This window comes from Octodon degus, unplaced genomic scaffold (genome assembly GCF_000260255.1).
Source record: "Octodon degus isolate 3935 unplaced genomic scaffold, OctDeg1.0 scaffold00279, whole genome shotgun sequence".
NCBI lineage: Eukaryota > Metazoa > Chordata > Mammalia > Rodentia > Octodontidae > Octodon > Octodon degus.
This window is the reverse complement of record NW_004524855.1, coordinates 838,713-850,217: the sequence shown is the minus strand read 5'-3', so window position 1 is coordinate 850,217 and position 11,505 is coordinate 838,713.

Genomic DNA, 11,505 nt, shown 5'->3' with positions numbered 1-11,505 from the left:
GGCCCGCGCACGTCCCCGGCGCCCCCTGCGAGCCCGCGCACGCCCCCGGCGCCCCCTGCGAGCTCCGCACGCGGCGGGAAGAGCGCGCCACCTTATCCATACGGCCGCGACGGCGCCAGTTTTCCTAATGCTTTGCAGCAGCCCTGCCGCCGCCTGCAGAGCTGTGGGCTGCGCCGGCCCGAGGTGGCTGCCGCGGCGGGGCGGACGCTTTTCTGCCAGTTACACCTCACCGGGCGAGGACGGGAGACGGCACCTCGCGGAGCAAGTCTCCCGCCAGGTCCACGAGGTCCCGTTGGAAAAGCGCTGAAATTTAGCGCTTGCTGCGGCGCGCCGCCTCTGCCTTCACGGTGGGCCTCTGGCCAGGCGGTCCGAGCCGGAAGGAGCAGGGACCCCTGCGGCCAGCAAGGGAGAGGCTGTCTGCGGTGCGAAAGCAGACACGCGCTGACGGATTTGTCGAGGCATCGAAAGACTGAAAAGATAAAGATTTGCGAATTCAGAGCGCCAGGTGAGCAGCAAACGCACAAACGGAGCTCTGTAGAAAACCTTCTGCAGGAGCAGTGTGACGAGGAAGGAGGACGAGCCCCGGGCTGCCCACAGCTGCGCGCCGCTGCATCCGCTGCCCAGCGCCTGTGACCGCCGCCACGCCCAGGAGGAAGGCTGAAGGGGATGCTAAGGGTGACAAAGCCAAGGTGAAGGATGAGCACCGAGAAGATCTGCACGGCTGTCTGCTACACCAGCTCCTCCGAAGCCAGAGCCCAAGCCTAAGAAGGCCCCTGCAGAGAAGGGAGAGAAGGTGCCCAAGGGGAGAAAGGGGAAAGCTGATACCAGCAAGATGGGAATAGCCCTGCAGAAAATGGAGACGCCAAACAGACCAGGCACACAAAGCTGAAGGTGCTGGAGACGCCAAGTGAAGTGTGGGCATAACTGCGTACTTCTGGTGACTCTACAGTTGGAAATACTATTTTTTATCAAGTTTTATAAAAATGCAGATTTTTTTTTTTTAATAGCTACATTGTTAGCACACAGAACACTCATCGTTGTTTTGGGGGGAAGGAGCATACGTCAGTAGTACGATGTCCCCAAAGCTGGATCGATGTGGGGAAGGCGCCTTTCCCTGCTGGTTCTGAGCGACTTCCTCTTGGCTCCCAGGAGGAGGGACTCCCTGATGTTGACACGTGTGGCTACCTTGGCATAAATGCCTTGTGGTACGGGACAGCTCCAAGTTCATTTTATGTCCTCCTTTTCTCTGCCATCAGCATACGCTTAACTCTCTTAACCCCAGAGGCCTATTGAGATCTGATTCCCAAAAGTGATGTTACCAGTGTGTCCGGCAATCCGGACTTAGCAGTCACGTTGAGCTGGTGGCCCACAAGAGCAATTGGTTTCTTTTTCTAGATTGTGGATCTTCAGATTGATAATTCTGCCATTTTCATTTCCTGAAAGTCAGGGTCAGCTTGCAAAAAGTTGTTAAACAACATGTTAAATGTGAAATGTCAACCCTCAGTCTAAACTTTCCCTACTTCAGAGCCACCTCAAATGAAGACTTCGTTGGATTTTATAGTGGCTTTCTGATTTTTGGTAGTCCATCCAAGAAGGGAGTTTGAAAGTTGTTTCTGGTAAGGATTGTGTGCCCCTGTCCTGCCTGAAATACCATGATTGTTTATGAAAAGTATCTTTAATAAAACTGGATACAGGGGGCTGGTGAGATGGCTCAGTGGTCTAAAGCACCTACTTAGAACAAGCTAAGCAAAGCACAGGGACTGCGGTTCAATCCCCCAGCACCACATGCCAGCCAGCCCCGCCCCCTGGTGGGCTGAGCTGGCCACACACACACACACACACATAAATAAATAAACAAATAAAAATTAAAAAAAAACTGGATACAGTTTGGCTTTAAAAAAAAAAAAAAAAAAAAAAAAACACTTTTCTACAGAAGCAAGCCAGATATCTAGCATACCTGTCAAGAGACAAGAGTGGTGGCACATGTCAGTCATTCTGGTGCCCTACGAGGCTGAGGCGGAAAGACTCTGATTTAAGCCTGGCCTGGGCAACCTAGGAGCATAGCAATACCCTGTCTCATTTTTTAAAAAGCATAAATGGTTGAGGACATAGCTTAGTGCAAAGGCCCTGAGGGCAATCCCAGTAAGCAAAAATAATAATCACCTCTTTAGACGGCTAATAGACTGCTGACTTTAATCACACGAATGACCACCCTTCCCTTCCAAATTCCATTAAAATAGATAAATGATGTTAAAAACTTTGTCTCTCACAAGAGCAAGGAGAGGAAGAGAAGGCAATGAAGGTTCTGGACATTCTGGGCGTACGTCCAAGGAGATGAGGCCACTCTACCTGAGCACTCGGGGCTCTTGTAGCACTGTTAACAACAGCCGAGTACAGAGTCAACCCAGGAGCCTCTCGGTGGTGGGTGGATGAGGAAGGTATGGCGCAGACACCCAGAGCAGGATCACTCAGTCAGGAGGAAGAACGAAAGCCTGCAATCCTGCCATCCTCAGGAATGGGTGTCAGGTGAAGTAAGCCCAACACTGAGGGACAAATAGTACCTGTTCTCCCTCACTTGTGGAAGCTCAGGGGAAGTCTGCTTGAATGTAGATTATTAGATGTTGGGAAAGGGAAAGGCGTCTGGACCGTGAGAGTCTGTAAAGTACAGACAGAGTCTGTAGTCCCATCAGTTAGATGCTGCTGGCTTGCAGAGGTCAGAGCCGGGTGCTGATGCCCACCGGGTTACCACATCCCTGGGTCACAGGAGGGGCCGGCACACTGACGCCATCAGGGCTCCCTGGTGAGAGCCACATGTCAGGTAGCCAGTGCTGGGAGGCAAATATGCTCACCAGCGCCCTGACCGACCTTCCCAGGGCCAGCTGGGGGCTAGTGGGGACAGCCTAATTCCTGGAAACCTCCTTTGCCTGTGAAAAACTGGCGACAGCACACGTGCCACCATGTCTCAGAGCCCAGGCCTGGTGAAAATCCAAACGCCAGGCCCATGCAGGAGGAGGTACCCCATGAGCTCTCCTTTCCATTCATCGGCCACTGAAGGAAGCCCCATGAGGTCGTCAACTGCGTGGCTGTTTGCACACTGTGGAGTGGAGGAAGAGCCTGCAGATTCAGCGACAAGTGCACGTGCTGCAGACAGTGTCCAGGACATTCATATGCATGGTTGGCACATGTTAGTAGAAAGTAAAGCATCTTTTCAGGTAAGTAAATAAGCACATAGAAACTTCCCCCAAACTTTGTTCTCCACAGAGGCCACTTCCATTCTGACTGAGCGGCTGGGCTTTAATGATTTTGGCGCTCCCGATTGCGCCCAGTGCATGTGCTCCCCAGAGGGAAGCAGAGAGGATTGTTCACATCAGCTGCTGCCTCCTGCAGCTCCGGGAACCTAGAAGTGTTCTCCCTACATGAAAGTACAAGGGGTTTGCTGTGTCTCAGCCAGGCCCACAGAGCACCCCCTCTTGTTTTGTGGGGCCAGGTCTGCACACTTCCCGCCTGGCTGGCTGGTGTCCCCATCCCTTCTGCTCACTGTGCTCTCACTCACTGCTGCTCCGTCGCAGACCATTCTGATGGATTCCGCTTCCTGTCTTAAGTGGACAGGACAGAGGAGTCCTGAGTGGAGCAGGCTCCTCTGCGGCTGTGTGGTCACATCATTCCGGACAGCCTACTTTGTAACCTGCTTTTTTTTTTTTTTGGCGGAACCGGGGATTGAACTCAGGCCCTTGCGCTTGACAGGGAAGCGCTTATTCCACTGAGCCATCTCCCCGGCCTCTATATAACCTGCTTTTAAAAAGTTAGCTGTAAAAAATAAAATAAAAAGCCGTATTCCATTGTAGGAGTCTTTCAATGCTAGTAAATATAATTGCATGTCCTCATTATATTTGCTAAGATTTTCAGTGAGATTGAATTCCACCCCGCAAATATCTACTGACACCTACCAGGAACTGGCTGTATTCCTGCCCTCGTGTGGGATGCAGAGCTTTGGGGCTCAAGGCAAATGTGGCGGTCACTAAGAGGAAACTAAGAGTTGTGCTAAAGATGTTCCTGGCTCAGCATTGTTGGATGCAGAGGAGAGAGTGGGGGCCCCAGGAGGAGACAGCGTCTGTTGCCCACCTAGGGGTGAGGAAAACAGACCAAAGGGAACATGGAGCCTGGAAGGCCTTGCAGGTGAGTGAGGGGAGCCCACACCTAGAGCCACAAGGCAGTGGTTTAGCTGGGCAGAATGGAACACTTCCACTGTATGTTCCTGCCACCTTACAGCAGTTTTCTGGAATTAAAATCATTGTTCTCCCTTCTGCTCTTGGTGATCAGCTCCAAGGACCAGCAGTCGCCCCTTCGTGTGCATCTGCGTGCCTCCCTGCTGCACCACCCTGCTGCATAGGCCAGGGTGTGCGGGCACATGTCCAGAGTGCGTCCTACAGTGGGCGCCTACAGCAGGCGTGGCAGCCACGTGGTGTGGCAGGTGAGGCTCGGTGCTGCGTGAGGGAATGGATCCAGCTCCTCTGCCCATGCCCCTTCCTGTTTCTGGAACTCCTGTTCCTTTAGGCTTGCACAGAATCACCTAGATGAAGATGTTTTGGGCTGGACAGATAGCTCAGTGGATTAAAGCACCTGCTTAGGCAGACTAGGGGCTGGGGGCTCAATCCCTGATGTGCTGTGCCAGTCCCGCCCATGGGGCATGCTGAGATGGCGATCGAGACTGGGCTTGGTGGTGCGCACCTGTAATCCCAGTGCTTGGGAGGCTGAACACAGGAGGATCACTACGAGTCTGATCTGTGTAGTGAGACCCTGTACTAAATACATTTTTAAAAAAATGTTTTGAGGAGTCATTACTTCCTGTGAGGATGGGTCCCCCATCCTGTGGATCCCTTCAAAATGTGAGTCAGGGTACCAAGCCCACCCTTCCTGTGGGAACGATTCAGGAGGAAGCTTGGGTGTTAACTGGTGTCCCAGCCGCAAAGGGCTCCACAGAACAGGCTGGTCTTCAAAACAGGAGAAGTCAAGAACCCAGCTGAGCTCTGCCAACACTGAAACTTCAGAGAACGCCTCTCTCTCCGTGGACACCTCTCTCCCCGTGGACACTCCGGCAGCCCAAGGTCACCCAAAGAGTGCTGCCTTGTGTTGTGGACACTTCTTTCTGTCTTCTGCGTCTTTCCTGTTTCCTTCTGCATGGTGGCTCAGGGAATTGTTGGGTAAAGGACGATGGCTGAGCTGGCCATACCTGTCCCGCGCTGTAGCTCTGCAGCAGCAGCAGCAGCAGCAACCATGAAACTGAGGGGTGGTCGGAGCAGGAGCGCGCCTGCTGGGCACACACGCTGCCCCACGCACGGGCTGCGTGGTGCCTTCCCTGCCGGGTGACTTGCCTCCCGGCCCTCTTGCCATCTGTAAAATGGACCTGGCACTGCCTGTCTAGCCTTTGGGTCAAGAGACAAGTGAAGTGTGTAGTTCACACATGATGCAGTATTTGTTGTTTTGCTTCCACCTTTCAGGCCTCTATCATTTTTATCACAGACTGCTCTGGGGAAAGGCTTGTGTTCGATTGCGAGTACTTGTTCCCGTTACAGGCGTGCAAAATCCTTCAGACGGCGTGCACAGAAGCCGTCCCAGCTGGGCGGGAAGCGGGGCGTTCAGAGCAGCTCCTCAGCCCCTGCCCCAGCCCCCAAGAGAAGCATGCGGAGTCTGCACGTCTAGTTCCCATCTGTGAGTCCACTGGTTCTGTGGGCTACCAAGCCGCACGGGGACAGTGCCTGGTGGGGAAACCCACACTGCCTGAGGCAGCAGAAAGTGAAGAGGAGAGACACAAAGCCTAACTGTGGACCGGTGGTCGGCCTCGCATTTCTCTTCAGGAAAGAGAGACACCTACTGAATCTGCTAAGTCAGTAAGTAAACTGGTTTGCTCCATCTAGTTGGAAAGAGAAAAGCATCCCTCATCCTGGGAATTTGGCTTCTCCCTGTGTCTCCTGCGGGGCCGGGGAGATGGCCCAGTAGAAAAGGCGCTTGCCTGGCAAGCGCAAGGGCCTGAGTTCAATCCCCAGTTGCACAAAAACAAACAAACAGACAAACAAACAAACAACCCAAAACACTGCAAAATCTTGTGTGGCTAGTTCTGTTCTTTTTCTTGTCACAACTAAGCCTGTGCTGTCACTTTTGAGATCCCTTCCCCCATTCGAGTGGCTTATTTTGCCGTCTTTATTGTTCTTTAGCCTGAGACCCTCGTGGTAGGTAGGTGGAGAATTGCCTCCAGGGAAATGATGGGCAGCGAAGGTTGTTTTTATACCAGTCAGTCTGCAATAGTGAGAGATGCGACTAGAGAGTTAGCTGACTGAGCTTCTAAGACCCACCAGGAAGTGAGTCACGAGGGTCCCAGTCAAAAATTTGAAACTGGCATCCGGGCTACTTCTCTTAGTGGGGACCTTGTTAATGTTCCTCATAGTCTTAGGTTTCAGACCATGTGTACTTCATCTTTTAGTCAAATTTGTTTTTTGTCTTTGATAGTCATTAAACTACAGTTGATGATTCAAGTCAAGAACCAAAACCTACCCTTAGGCCAGCCAAATAGCTCAGTGGATTAAAGCGCCTGCAAGCAGGCTCAGGGGCCGGGAGTTCAATCCCCAGGCCCGCCGTGCCAGCCCTGCCTCTGGGGCGTGCTGAGACGTAATCCCAGCTCTTGGGAGACTGTAAACAAGCGAATCACTTCGAGTCTGATCTAGTAGTGAGACCCTGAACACCCTGTAGACCCTTCCCTAAAAAAAACAAAACAAAACAAAAAAAAACAAACACCAACCCACCCTCACATCTAGAGCTCACCAACACCTCTTCTGAGGTGGAGCACGGCTTTCTTAGGCTTCTAGATCAGGCAGGGTGAAAGTTCCATTGTGTCTGCCTCAACAGGGTCAGTTCCCCTCTCTGGGAGGAAGTGGGCACAAAGACAGACACTCCACGCTCAGCATCCCTTAAAGATATTTGGAGAGCAGGACCCTCAAGGGGGAATAATAAGGGCTCCCCCAGTGAGGGCTCAGGGCCACGCCCCCCACTCACCCAAATGAAGGCAATGCTCCAGAACCAAACTTGGACCCTTCCCTAGGGCCTAAGACTTCCTGGGAGAATTCCAAAACTTCCAAACCAAGAGCCAAGCACGCAAGACTTCCCCCCACCTCCAAGCGTGACCTGGAGTAATCTTTCTTGTCCTGACGCTCACTGAAGGTCCACGGACAGGGACTGCAACTTATATGTACAATTATAACAGAGTGGATTGTGGGAAAGGACAAGCCCAATAGGCACAGCAGGCAGAACGTGGCACCCTGTCAATCTCGCTGTCTGTCAGGCTCTATGGGTCTCCAGCGGGAGGCTCCCTGAAGACCTTTAAAGCCCTACACCCCAGGCAAGACTTCTCGCCCCCTACACCTGACTACACCCTCAGTACTCACACCATTTTCCTTTTCATTCCGAGTGCAGCTTCGCCTTAATAACCTTTGCCACTGTTTTCTTGCCGTCATGTGCTGCATCCAGTTGTTGGGCCATCACAGGACCCCGTGCCCAGGCTCCGTAGCTCGTGATAACACACTCACAATGGAGCAGCCCAGGTGAGACTGCCAGGAGACGAAACAGAGTCCCTCATGGGCCTGGCCTGGGGGCTACGCTCTGCGTGGCGTGGAGCAGCTCGGTGCAGGACACAGCCGGCCCTGCACAGACTCACTGCGGAGTGCCCAGCTGCACAAGCTCCAAACTAGTCATTCTTACTTCTGCTTAGAGCCGGTGAAGCCAACGGTTTTATCCAGGTTTTTTCTTGGAAGCACTAGGGTGGGAGGGGACCTCGGGTGGTGGATGCCATCTGGCATAGCTGCCTCCTTTTTGAGACCTCCAGCATCACTGCAGAGTTTCTGCAGTCCTAGTTTTCGTTATTCCCAGGGCCTCAGTACCCCGGCCTACCCCCACACAGGGCCTGAATTAAGCCTCTCGCACTGAGCACTTAGGAAACAAAACAAGCTCATTCACCATTCATCAGGCACTTGGATGAAAAGAGGAAAGCTAAACTGAGTGCAGAGTTCCCAGCCCCGGCGAGGCTGCCCTGGATGCCTCCGTGGATGTGCTCACGAGGACCTGCTGCATAACGAATGCCGGGCTGTACCTAGCAGTCTGTAATTGCCCCTACTCTGGTGCCAGACGGAGCCTGAGACCCAAAGGCTTGGGCAAAGCTCCACTGCACGGCTCTCATTGCAGGAGAGACCGGCAGGCTGGGAACAGGGATGGCATCCTGCAGGACTGACCTAATGCTGGCTGTGAATAAATCAAGAGCTCGAGACCAAGAGATCCCTGACATAAAAGCATGTATTAAGCTGTTAAGGATGCTGCTGTGCGATATGGGAGATGGAGGGCTGGTGACCTGGGCAGTAAAAAAATTCACTATAGGCAAGGAATACAGAAAAGACGAGTTTATTTCAGCCACAGTATCCTGCCACGGGGGCAAGAGGGAGCTCAGCAGCCATGCAGCCAGGGTGAGAGACTGGTTTTTTGGGAGGCTTTTGCTATTTGTTTGTTTGTTTGTATGCTTTTAAAGAAAACAGTAATGAGAAATAAAAACAATGGTATAATTTTTCAAGACAAGACTTTAGGAGAGTAACAATGGTTAGCATATTGCACACTGTTTTTTGACACTGGGTCTCACTACATAGTTCAGGCTGGCCTTGAACTTGCTGTGCTCTTCCTGCCTTGGCCTCCCTGGGATTACAGGCATGCCTCCTCTCCTGGCCAGAGATCAGCTTCCCTTGGATTACAGGCATGCCACCACTCCTGGCCAGAGACTGGGTCTTTATGATAGTTTGAGGACATGGAGAAAGGGCTTAGACAGCAAACATGATGATCTTTAAAATACCTTTTTGATCATTTGGCATCTTGTAGACCTCCCAGGAAGCACCTGTATTGTGTTGTGTTACACTGACCTTCCTGCTGCACATTTGACAAGCCCACTTCCTCAGCTCCTTGGCCTCTGATAAGAAGGGGAAAGGGGTCTACACATAGTTTTAGAGAAACTGGGGCAGGACTCTGCGAGGAACAAATGGTCCCTTTTACATCAAAACTCTGTTGCTGTCTTATGACTGCCGGAGGGTGAGACGCCTTGACTAGAGTCCCTTTGTTCTTGGTTGGCTGCCTCTGAAGTTCCACTGTCAAGTGCTGTGACCCTTTTTCTTGCCAGTGGGCAGCCACTACAATGCTGGCCCAAACTAAGAGGACTGTTTCAGGAACAAATTCCCTAACACGGCCAGAGAGGAGATGCAAAAATGTCCACCAGATCTAAGGAAGCAGAGGATTTTATAAGAAAATCGGAGGGGGGCGGGGAAGAAAACACAAACTGTTCAACAAAATTCGCCAGAAAGACACATTAAGAAAAAGTTAGGCTTAATTTCTGACAGTGCCAATTAAACAGAAGACCCAATGCTATTATGGGCTACTGGACTCTTTTAGAATATTTTGCTGAGTTTACACACCTATAATATTCAACAACGGAACTTAAAAAAAAATTGGGGTATAACTATGAATGTCCATTTTGTATCTGTGTATTCAAAGTGGTTGGGATAGATATATAGTTGCATTCTCTTTTTTTATTATTTTTTTTATTTTTTTTATTTATTTGAGAGAGAGAGAGAGAGAGAGAGAGTGTGGTGTGTGTGTGTGTGTGCGTGTGCGTGCGTGGCCAGCTCAGCCCACCAGGGGGCGGGGCTGGCTGGCATGTGGCGCTGGGGGACCGAACCGCGGTCCCTGATGCCTTGCCAAGCTTGTTCTAAGTAGGTGCCTCAGACCACTGAGCCATCTCTCCAGCCCCTGCATTCTCTTAATGAATAGAATGATTTTTTCTAATGGTGTTTGTAAGTAGGATCACAAGTCTGCATCTTGTACAGCAATTAACCACTAAGAAGAATATATGCAGTGTATTATTTGTTGAAACTGTACTTTCGATTTGATTTGAAACTGTCTCATTGCTATATGTTTATCAATAAAACTTTGAAAAGAAAAAAAAAAAAGAAAAAGTTAGGCTTTATTTCAACAGCAGTTTATAAACCAGGAGATGTAGTCTTTGGTACAAAGTGAACAGAAGGCAATTGCTATGACTGGACTGTTTTCGGGATTCATGTCTCGGATCAATCAGGTGGCTTTTGAGTTGGGAGTCTGCACACTAGGTCATTCGTAGAAAAATGCTGGCTAGCCCCAAAGCATTGCCTGTATCTAAAAGTGCTTTTCACGATGTGATTAGAGGACACATTTATCTCTTTGGCTTTTTTTTTTTTTTTTTTTTTTGCGGAACCGGGGATTGAACTCAGGCCCTTGCGCTTGCCAGGGAAGCGCTTATTCCACTGAGCCATCTCCTCAGCCCCCACATTTATCTCTTATACACCAAGTAAGAATGCTTTCTAAACTGCTGGCTGAAGTTTTTCAGTTATGAAAGCCACCACAGAAATTTCTTTTAGAAAACATGTCATGGGCCAGGTAGATGGCTCAGTAGTATAAGCGCTTGCCTGGCAAGCGCAAGGGCATGCATTCAATCCCTGGTTCCACAGGAGAAAAAAAAAGAAAGAAAGAAAAGATGTCGCCACTCATGGCATATTTCAATAACACAGAATGGTAGATCACAAAAGTTGCTTACTTACATGACATACTCAACGTACTGAATACACTCAATCTGTCCATTTAGGGAAGAACAGTGATTGTGTCCCAAGTGACAAATAAGGTGACTGCATCTGAAGTCAACCTGGAACTACGGAGGTGATGATGAACGCGGAGTTTTGGCATGTTCCAAACATCAGCAGAGAGTTTGAGAGCGCCTGAGCCAGTACCTTCTCTCTCCCAGCTGGCAGCTAATCGCGTCTCGGATCTTAAGAGACAAGTGTTGGGGAAAAGAAAGGTTTCACTCTGAGCCCAAAGTACAGAAAAGTGAGCTCTGTGCTCGTGAATCAAATTCCAGGTACAGGAAAGGAATAATGAAGAGAAAAGAGCAAACGAAGGGAGAAATGTTCACGTTGTGGGGGAGAAGTACAGATCTCCTAGAGCTCAGGAGCCAGCTCTCTTTGGTCTGGTGTTTGCACTCATGGTTCCTGGAGTCCTTACCCCTGAAGGGGCAAGAAGAGATTAGGGGTCTTAGATGCTTCTCATTGATGGGACAAAATGCCTAACCCCTGCGATTTAAAGGAGGACAGGTTTATTTGTCTTCCATTTCAGAAATTTTCATCCATGTTTGGCAGGCTCCAACAGAGAAAGAGGAGCCCAGGGTCAGCAACTAAGCCCCTGGCTGGCAAGCACAAGGTCCTGGGTTTGATCCCTGGAGAGAGAGAGAGAGAGAGAGAGAGAGAGAGAGAGAGAGAGAGAGAGAACGGCGGAGGGCCTGAGGGAGGAAGACGCTCAGCTCATGGGGGCAGGAGGGCAAGGCAGGGAGGGCAGGGAGGGTGGCCAGGCTCCACCTTCCAACAGCAGACTCAGCTCCTGAGCGCACCGCTGGATGCCTCC